The sequence below is a fragment of the Triticum urartu genome, unplaced genomic scaffold (genome assembly GCF_003073215.2).
Source record: "Triticum urartu cultivar G1812 unplaced genomic scaffold, Tu2.1 TuUngrouped_contig_4278, whole genome shotgun sequence".
NCBI classification, from domain to species: domain Eukaryota; kingdom Viridiplantae; phylum Streptophyta; class Magnoliopsida; order Poales; family Poaceae; genus Triticum; species Triticum urartu.
Window position 1 is genome coordinate 10,810 of NW_024114853.1, and position 11,335 is coordinate 22,144.

At 39.8% G+C, this 11,335-nt stretch overlaps 1 pseudogene; it reads right to left on the reverse strand.

Annotated features, from left to right (window-relative positions):
• Positions 1-8,938: 8,938 nt before the first annotated feature.
• Positions 8,939-10,586, reverse strand: LOC125527603 (annotated as a pseudogene).
• Positions 10,587-11,335: the final 749 nt, after the last annotated feature.

The following is an 11,335-nucleotide window of genomic DNA, read 5'->3' on the forward strand; positions in this document are numbered from 1 at the left end:
GAGTTGAATGGGTTTTTTTTTTTGAAACAGATGATGTTGAAGTTGGGTTTTCATTCGCAATGGGTTGATCTGATTATGGAATGCGTTTCCTCCGTGAGCTATAGAGTAAGATTTAATGATACAGAGACTGAGGAATTCTTGCCAACTAGAGGCTTGAGACAGGGGGATCCCTTGTCACCATATCTTTTTCTGTTATGTTCTGAGGGTCTTTCATGCTTGTTGGCTCATGAAGAGGAAGTTGGTGGAATTGAAGGCATACAAGTCTGCAGAAATGCTCCATCTATATCCCACCTCCTTTTTGCTGACGATTCCTTGATTCTCATGAGGGCTAATGTTCATAATGCTAATACTTTGAAAAGAGTGTTGGATACCTATTGTGGAAGTTCGGGACAACTGGTGAGTAATGCAAAATCTAGTATTTTCTTTAGCCCCAATACTAGTGTCAGTGTTAGAGAAGATATTTATAGGGAGTTGGATATTTTGACGGAAGCGCTCTCTGATAAATATTTAGGTTTGCCCACCATGGTTGGGGTAGACCGTAGTGACTGCTTCCAACACCTCATTGATAGAATATGTCAGCGTTTGAAAGGTTGGAAGGAAAAGGTCCTCTCAATGCATGGAAAGGAGATACTTTTGAAATCAGTTGCACAGGCAATCCCTTCGTATGCTATGTCAGTTTTTAAACTTCCAAAAGGGATCTGCAAATCTATTACTGATGAGATTGCGGGATTTTGGCGGGGTGATAAGGAGGAGAAAAAGAAAATGCATTGGTTTGCATGGTGGAAGATGTGTGTTCCAAAGAAAAAAGGTGGTATGGGCTTTAGGGACCTTCACAGTTTTAACCTTGCTATGTTAGCAAAACAGTGTTGGCGACTGCTCCAGAATCCAGACTCTTTGTGTGCACGTGTTCTTAGTGCAAAATATTATCCCGACGGAAACATCCTGAATGCGGGACCGAAGAAGGGTTCTTCTTACACTTGGCAGAGCATTGTCTCAGGTATCCAAACCTTTAAACGGGGTTGCATTTGGCGTGTTGGCATGGGATCAAAAATCAACATTTGGCAAGATCCCTGGATACCATCAAGTGAAACTCGAAAAGTAATAACACCAAGGGGTGATACACTACTGGGAAAAGTTGAAGAATTAATTGATCCACACACTGGACAGTGGGACGTTGACCTTATTCAATCAGTTTTTTCGCCTGTGGATGTTCATCGAATCCTCCAAATACCTCTTCGGGTGGAAGTGTTAGAGGATTTTCTTGCATGGAGTGGTACTCGATCAGGGACGTTCTCTGATCGGTCGGCCTATCACGTGGAATTTGAACATCAGTTCGGTCATCAATGGAATCGGCCGGAGGGTCAAGGCAGTTCCCAACTGAACACTATATGGAAACATATTTGGAGTCTTCATATCCCAGGTAAAGTGAAGCATTTCGTTTGGAAAGTGCTTAGGGGAGTACTGCCTTGTTTCGGAGTTCTTGCGGGACGTCATATCCCAACAAGTGGAGAGTGCCCAATCTGTCATGTTGGGTTTGAAGACATCCAACATTGTTTATTCACTTGCCCTCGTACTATTGAAATTTGGTCTGAACTTGGTCTGGTAGATGTTATCACAAAGGCGGTTGCTAAAGACTGGTCTGGATCAGTCACCATGGAGATCATTGGTAGGGCTCAAGTTGCTGCAGGAGAGTTGCCGTTGCCCGAATTAGTTGTAGTTGCAGCCTGGTACATCTGGTGGCAGCGACGGCAATTAGTGAAGGGAGAAAATATTCTGGCCCCTAACCGCACTGCTACTGCTATTAAGGTTATCTGCACTAACTTTGATAGAGCGACAACTCCTAAACAGCCAGTTCGAAAACATGATCATATGTGGAAGAAACCAGTTAGAGGGGCAGTTAAAATAAATGTTGATGCCTCCTTTTGTGCTGAAAATTTATCTGGAGCTACAGGTGCTGTTGCTCGCGATGACAGAGGTGATTTTATTGCAGCAGCTAATTGGTTCATACCACATGTTAGTAATGTTGATGCAGCTGGAATAATTGCAGTTCGAAATGGAATGATTCTCGCAGAAAGGATTGGGTGTAATTCATTGATCATTGAATCTGATAGTACGGTTGCAGTGGAAGCCTTTAATCAACAAGAAACATACTTTGGTCCTGAGGTGGCTATCATCAGGGAGTGTAAGCAAATGGAGTTGGAATTTGTAAAGACTTCCTTTGTGCATTGTTTTCGTGAAGCGAATGAGGTAGCAGATAGCCTAGCTAGAAATTCTCTTACCAGTAGATCTTCGGGATTTTGGGATAGTTCTATCCCGGATTTTATTTCTCCTCTTTCTGTAAATGACTTGTCTATTTTGTGAGGAATAAAGTCTATTCGCTGTAAAAAAAAACTAAACTGTGCATAGCACTTTGAGGCAGGCACACGTGGAACACGGCTAGTGCCTGGACCTAGGCCGCCTGGCGCATGCTAATTGACCTGGGCACCTAGAGGCTACGTCTACAGCAAGGCATGTTGGTACAGTCGGAATCAATTAAGCAGTCTATGTGCTTGCTTCTTTTTTCAAAGGGTCTATTTAGGTCTCAGTCGACTTAGACTTGGCGAAGTCTAAGTAGGCTGATGTCACTTAAGACAGATTAGGTCCGTTTGTTTAATCGACAGCTGTTAGTTTTTATTCTTAGCTGGGCCATTTTTGTTTCTCCGTTGTTTGTTTGTTTATTTATTTATTTGGGCTAGGTTGTTTGTTTCTTTGTCTTTTGTCTTTGTTTGTTCTTAACACCACAAAAAAGTGTTCAACAAGAGAAGTAAATAAAAATACATTTTTATGTCACTAGTGCAGCACATCGCCCAGTCCTTCTCTTTGTGCGTCATCTTGCTTCTCTTTTTATTTTTATTTTTTTATAATTTGTTTAAAAGAACATTATGTATATTAGAACAAAAATCAATTTTTAATGTAATAAAAAAACAAAATGAAAACAAGACAAACTAGATAGTGTGGCACCGTTTTCACAAATCAATCTTTATAAGTTGCTATCCGCAAAAAAAAATCTTTATAAGTTGCATACAAATGGAGGTCATGCAAGTGTGCTTCCAAAGTGGGTTGTGTTGTTTTTCTCAACAAATAATAATAACAAAAAAATAAAAATTCAAAACACAAGGGTAAAAAAATAAAAATAGTAGAAAAAGAAAAGGAAAAGGTCAATAATAAACCTGCTTAGCAGGCCGCCCAAGCCGGGTGTGTAGTTGCAAAAAAGTCAGTTGAAGCCGGGGGCGAGACTTGAAGTTACAAGCCTACTATCGGGCATGCAATTGTAGTCAAGGGCGACACTTGCAGTTACAAGCCTAGTGTTAGACATGCAACTCCCCCCACACCCCGTCCCTGCCCCCAACATGGATTTTTTCAGTTGCAACCATGTTGGAAGACATGCAATTGCAGTCGGGGGGGGGGGGGGGCATTGCAGTTGCGTGTCTAGTACTGGACATGCAAGTTCCCCCACCCCCTCTCCTGCCGCCCTTTAACAAAAACATAAGACCAGTTGCAGTCGGGAGGGAGACACACAGTTGCATTCGGGGCGACACTTGCAGTTGCATGGCTAGTATTCGACATGCAACTCCACCCCACCCACCTCTCCCGCCACTCTTACAAGAAAAAGGTTAATTGTAGTCGCAGTGTGTGGAGATGTAATTTCATTTGGTATGGTTGCAGTCGAGGGCGACAATTGCAGTTGCAAGCCTAGTATCGGATATATATGCAACTCCCCCTCCATGTTGCTCCCTTACAAAACCTAAAAAGTCTAGTAGCAGTCGAGTGTGTAGGCATGTAGTTGCAGACAAGGACAACACTTGTAGTTGCAAGCCTATCGTCGGACACGAAACTTCCCCATCTCGTGCCGCTCACTTACCAAAAAAGTTCAGTTGCAGCCGGGTGTGTAGGCATGCAATTGCAAAGAAAAAAATTCAGTTGCAGTCGGGTGTATAGGCATGCAATTGCAGTGGAAGACGACACTTGCGGTTGCAAGACTACTATCATACATGCAATTGTAGTTGCAAGCGTATTGTGGGACATGCAATTCATCCCCTCTCCGTCAAAAACACAAGGCCGGTTGCAGTCGATAGGGGACATGCAGTTCCAGTCAAGGCCGAGACTTGGAGTTGCAAGCCTAGTATTGGACATGCAACTTCCTACTCTCTCGCCGCCCACTAACAAATCAAAAAATGTCGGTTGCCATGGAGTTTGTGGGCATACAATTGCAGTCGGGTGTGTAGGCATGCAGTTCCAGCCGAGGATGACAGTTGTCATTGCAAGACTACTTTTGGATATGCAATCCCCCCCCCTCTCTGACAAAAAACACAAGGCCAGTTGCAGTCTGAAGGGGGACATGCAGTTGCATTCGAAGGCGACGGTTACAGTTACAAGCCTGGTATCGCACATGCAACTCCCCCTCCCTCTCCCACCGCACTTAGAAAATAAATGTTAGTTGCAGCCGGGTGTGTGGACGTGCAATTGCAGTAGGGGACGACACTTGCAGTTGGATGCCTAGGGACAGACATGCAATTGCCCTTCTCTCGACAAAAGACTAATAAATTACATTCAATGGCGACACTTACAATTGCGCCTAATAGTGGGCATACAAGAAAAGGATTTTAAATGCACTAAGAAGACAAAATATAAATAAATAAACAAGAAACAAGGATTTTTTTATAAAGTAAATAAATGAATAAAATAAAAATAAAAATAAAACAAGAAAAATGGTAAAAATACAAATGCAAATGCAAAATAAAATCAATGTCACGAGAACGCCGATATTTTTTTTTTGTTAAAAATCACTTATGAAAAGATAAATAAGAAGCAAGAAAATAAAATAAAAAACACATAAATAAATCCAGAAAAGGCCAGGCTATCATACATCCCTGCCCACGCATAAAATAAAGAGGAACGAAGGAGCAGGCGAGACAAACCCTAAAACAGCCCATCACCAAAAAAAATGGAAGCAAACTTATTGGACATGAGAGAAAAAATAAAACAAACAAAAAATTACCAATTCTTGGTCGCTTTGAAGACATGGAGTTGCATTCTGGGGCAACACTTACAATAGAGGTCACATTGCTACCGAATCGACTAAGACTTGGCTAATTCTTGGTCGATTAATAATAACAAATTCACATAAAATAGATTTTTTGGATTAGATATTTCCATCTATACTTCTTTTAGACTGGCATACTTAACACAAAGCCAAAGCTAAAAAACCTAGAAAAGGAGACATGGATGCTTGTTCTATACAAAAATGCGTGCGTGTACACACATTGAAAAAAGGAAATTTTGGTTCTAAAAAATGGATGCTGCACTAGAAAAACTACATAAAAAAACTATACATTTAGGGATATTTTCTATCAACAACAACCACACATACGCACACACGGATTCTAGGAAAAAGAAAAAGGAGAAAAACTCACAAGAGATGCTACTGCAGTGTACGAATTATTTTCCTTTTCACTCTTAGACTTTGTAAACTTTGCAGGCAAAAAAAAAAAGACACACCGTTCAAAGCCCGCCACTCCCCTGCCTAGCCCACCCCAAGCTGACAAGAAAAACAAGGCACGAAAGCAGCCCACTAGTCCGTCCATCTACACGGGCCAATTTACAATTAAAAGCAGTTTGCACACATCTAAAAGCAGTAGTAGATCTAATGGTCTACGAGTCGACTGAGACTTTGGGAAGTCTCAGTCGACTGATTTTTAGCAGTACGGTTTTTCAAATTAGCTAGTGTGCTTACTTGCTAGTTTAGCTAGCAATATACTGCTCAAGAAAGAGGCAAGCAATTTGACACACACCTTCCCTGGGCTGCCCATTTTACACCTTTTCCCCTTTTGTATGACCTTCAGAAAATATTCTGGTTTTCGAATTTTTCGTTCACAATTTTAAGAAATGTTTGCGTTTTAGAAAACAAAAAGGATAAATGTAACAAAAGTATGTGGTTTGCAATTTGTGTTCAAGGTCATGGAAAAAATTAGGGCCATTCCAAGAATGTCATGAAACAACGTGCTTTAAGCTCGCCCAACAATTTGTCTTACAAGGCCATGAAAATAAATTGGGCCATTTAAGGGATGTCGAGAAATGAGGTGCTCCCAAACGGACCCTTCTCGCCGACCTCAACACTATGCTTGAACATGTATTTTTTAGAAACCTGAGAACCAACCTTAATTTTGCATGCAGGGGGGCATGCCCATGTTAGGCATTCATACCAGGTTTGAACGACACTGTATGCAATTTTGTGACACAACTGACCATTTATTCGACCAACAAAATGCCTCTAATTGATCATACAAGGTCATGGAATAAATAAATGGGCGGCGGCAAGAGGGGGTGTGCGTCGGTTTGTGTGACACTACTCCCCGCACGAGAGCTCCTCGTCGGCGCCTTAAGCACCGAGTGGACTACCTAGCGCTCACGCACTCTCCTAGTGGGTCGTGGCCAATATAGCTTGCTTGATCGCTCCTCTCGCTCCACCTTCCGAATTAATCCTTCAAACCACCTAGCGATATTTTTCAAAAAAATATCTACCAAAATTTTTCTCTTGCAAGTACGTGCTGCGAAAAAGCGCATGAATTCAGAAAATGTTTTTGAATTCAAAAAAGTTCATAAATTTGAAAATAGTTCACCAATTTGTAAAAAAAGTACATTAATTCAAAAAAAGTTCATAAAATTGGAAAAGTTCATGAATTTCGAAATTTGTTCATGATTTTGAAAAGTTCACAAACTTGGAAAAAATCATTTTTTAAATCGTCATATTTGAAAAAACTTCACGAATTCAAAAATAGTTCATGGGTTTTGAAATGAAGTTCTCAGGTTTGAAAAAATGTCATAGATTTGGACCAAAAAGTTCACGGATTTGAAAAAAATCACATATTTGAAAAATCATCTGGATTTTCAACGATAGTTCTCGGATTTGGAAAAAGTTCATCCTTTTTTGAAAAACAATTCATGGATTTAAAAAAAGTTCACAGATTTTAAAAATGAAGTTCACTAAAAAAGTTGCAAAAAAATGAAAAAAGTTCATGGATTTTAAAAAATGTTCACTAGACAGTTTGCAAAAAACTGAAAAGAAATCACAGATTTTAAAAAAGTTCTAGAAAATTGAAAAAGGTTCATGCTTTTGAGAAAGAAAACAGAAAAAATGAAAATAAAAAAAACTGTAGAAAAACTGGCGAAATAAAACACAAGCAATATAATTAGAGCCTTCGTTGTAGTGTTACATAGTAGACACATAACAAAAAAGAGGAAAAACAGTTTATTGGCACGTAAGTTGTTGTGGCCGAGTTGGTTGTCCTAGTTGACTTGATCCGTTAGGTGGAGAGATTGTAACCTACTTTTGCCCAGTTTTTGAAGTTTGGAAAAACAAAACAAAATCTGAATGGGCCAAGCCCACGCCGTTAGTTGAGAGGTCCTCTTCTGCGCCCTCAGCGCCGCTTAGGCTAGCTGGCGCTCGAAGGCAGCCAGTAATGGGCCGGCCCAGCATCGCTGGCGTCCAGCAAAAATGCTCCAAAAAGAAACGTGAATACTGCGCTACTATTTTGCAAATACGGGAATGAACCAGCATGCCAACGCTATAAACACGAGCGACTAACCACTGCACGACCATCGCTTTGATGTCATCAATTGAAAAACACACTATTTGACCATTTTTCCTGTCCCAGTATAAATTATTTGGGAAAAAATCATAAATATGAAAAAGATTTCATGAATTCTTAAAAAGTTCATCCATTTCAAACGCAGTTCACGGATTTTCACAAAACAAATTCATAAAATCCAAAAAAGTCCATAGATTTTGATAAAAAAAATCACAATTTTGTAAATAGTTCTCTGAATTTTGAAAAAATCTCATGGATTTGAGAAAATTTCATGGATTTAAGAAAGGTTCATCGATTATGATAAAAAAAGTTCACAAATTTGAAAAGAGTTCACCAAATTTTGAAATAAAGTTCACGGATTTGAAAAAACTTCATGGATTTAAAAAATCACCGATTTAGATAAAAAAGTTCGCAAGTTTCAAAAGAGTTCACCGAATTTTGAAAAAAGGTTCCCAGTTTATAAAAAGTTCACCAATTTCGGTAAAAAAGTTCACTAATGTGAAAAAGGTTCACTAGTTTTCAAAAAGGGTTCACAAATCTGGAAAAGTTCATGCATGATTTTTTTTAAATCCAATGAACTTTTTCTTAAATGTATGATTTTGAGGGAGGTGGCCCCCCCCAATCCTCCTATATCCAATCCAGAGTGTCCACGTTGCACATTACGTATAGTACATAGATTAGTTTACATGGGTGTAGCATTGTCCTTGTATTAATTGCACTTAGTCCCTTGTTTATTTTCGCGAGCACTTAGTCCCTTGTTGTAAAACATCATGTTCAAGGGGATGACTTTTGCATGTGTAAATTCAAGTAAATAAAATACTGTAGGTAACTGTTCAATAAAAATTACAAAGCTCTTTGCACAATGTGAGTATAAAGCCCTTGATTATATTATAAAAGTAATGCTTACTCCCTGGCACATATGAACCTTGAAATAAACAAAAATCTATTTCTATCAAATATAGATGAAGATAGATAGACAGGTGGCAGTGGATAGATTTTTCAAAGAATCAACCGTCTAGCACGCTAGCCCAGGTAAACTACATGTAAAAGATAAAAAACAAATCACGAACACGCAAATGACCTTTGCATTTCATTGCATTAGAAGGATGGGGGAAAGTTATAGTCCTCCTAGGAGGTTAATTTTACAGTACATCATACAACTCAGTGGACATCCCAGGATTGGCGCAGAACAACCTGCAGGCCTTGTGCCCCTGCCTTAGCCCATCATTGGATCTCATCCTTGATCTTGTTGAGGAGCCCAGTGATGGAAGGCATCGCGTTGTCGAAGACACATTCACTGATTTGATAATTTAGTCGGACATATCGCCTATCACTGATTTGATGTCATTGGCAATATTCTTGGCATATGCTGCAATACCAGCCAATCCTCTCCTTCCTAACCCAACACAATAGAGCCCATTTTCACCTTTCCAATGATTTGGATATTCTTTGATGGGCAGTCCATTGCCATTTAACATGCTCTCACCATTCTGGGATAAAAAAATATAGAGCTTGTTAGGAGATTTGACAATTGTTGCACCAAGAAAAAAACTCAGACATATTCAAACATCGATGTTGTTACCTTGAGCCATATATTTGCTGTGCTTTTGTATCCAGTTGCAAACACAATCACGTCAAATGATATCTTTTTACTGCATTGAAATTCAACTATATCGCCCATGATCTTACTAATGCTCCCCTGTACCTGTAGGAGATGAATAGAATATTGATAACTTGGCATACAAAGACAACATATGTTATGAAATCTATGTCTTGTCAAGAATATACTTACTTTGATGATACCTTTTTTGATTAACCCAACAGTGCCAACATCAATAACAGCGGATCGGCCGGTTTTTGACTTGATGATCATTGGACCCATTTTTGGCCTTCTGATGCCATACCTCGATAGGTCTCCAAATATTAAATTTTCCGCCATCACAAGGAGTTTATCCACTAGATTCAGTGGAAGGCGGCGAGCAAGTGTCATCCCCAACCGGATTAATTCCTTTGTCATTACATGAATCTGCAACCACAAAACTTGTCACATCTCTTTTGAAGCCTGCATCATCGAATAAAATTTCATAGAATCATCTTCTTTCAAGAGTTAAATTTTCAGTGTAGTTCGTCTAATTGCTTAGTTGTTTGTGCATGTTATAAAATAGTTTATCGCTCTATACCATGAAATACTTTCTAGTAATAACTCTAAAAAATCGCATCCTTCTAATGGTGGCTATAATAAGAAATTGCCATGTACCCACCGAAAATATATAGTGCCCGTAGGGTGGGGGTGGGGGATTCCCTAGTGTTTTCAGGTCAAAAATGATATATAGTGCGTGTACATACCGGGCTTCGTATAACAACTGAAGTATTGGCACCATGGGCCGCAAGGTCATAAGCAATTTCCATTCCAGAGTTGCCAGATCCAACGACCAATGCATTCATGCCAGAGTAGCTCTTGCCTGACTTGTAGCTTGAGGAGTGGATGACATCACCCGGAAAACTTTGCAGTCCGGGGATCATTGGAATATTCTCTGCACTATTCTCACCACTTGCCACAACAAGAAACTTTGATGTGAACCTGACTATTGTGCTCTTTGCCATGTCATGTGCCACGATGGACTAACATTTTTCGTCATTGTCAAATGTGGATGACTCCACACTAGTGAGATACTTGGGTTGAATATTGAAACGCTCAACATAGTCATCTAAGTACTTTACAAACAAGGTTTTTGGTATGTATGTTGGAGCATCTAGTGGGTATGACATGTGTGGCAACTCACAGAACTCCTTTGCAAGATGCAGCTTGAGGCGATCGTAGGCGCGGTTGCGCCAAAGCGACGCGTTGCAACTTTCACGCTCGACAATGACATAGGGAATTGAGAATTGGCTAAGGCATGCTGCTGTTGCAAGGCCTGCTGGCCCAGCGCCAACAATCAACACTACAACATTCTCCATTTCAAAGAGAATAGTTGATAAAGTTGTGGGATGGGTGCAATGGTAGGCTGGAGTGTTTGCTTGTTTGCTCGATGAATCTTTGGATGCATATATGGGCATATATATACCGGTATGTTTCATGTGTCAATCTATTTAGAATGAGGAATGAAAAAGGCAAGATTTATTGACGCCTTATTCTGGTGTGTACTAGTATTCCGTCTAAATATTGAACGTTGGTGTGAAAGCATGTCCTGATACATTAGAGGATACAAAATAGGCAGGAAACGCACTCTTGATCGATTGGTTTTTTTGGAAACTTATCAACCGGCTTTGGATATGTTTATACTAAAATCTCTTTACAATTTCTTTCCGTTCGTGCTGTCATCAATGAAAATTCATATGGGATAAGGATATGTTTCGTACTAGAGGCAAACACACGCCTTGCCACGCCGTTTTCTCTCAAGGCATTTTTTCACGCTAATTTCTCTCAAGCATTTTATTGGTCACGGATCCATCAAAATATTATTTCTTTCTTTTTATTTTTTGGTCCAAACTTCTATTCTTCGTTCTTCCCCGTGCCTTGCAATTTCTATTTTTCTACCGACATGCGGATGGTTGTGTTATGGAAACCGTGCATGCTTTGCCGTGACAATAATTTTTGGCGCGCTACTATGGTTCTGGGTCATCACTTATCACCAAATAACTGTGTAGTTTGTGGCGGACTGTTAAATGTAATGCAATATGATTTTTTTTGTCCACTTCAAAACGTT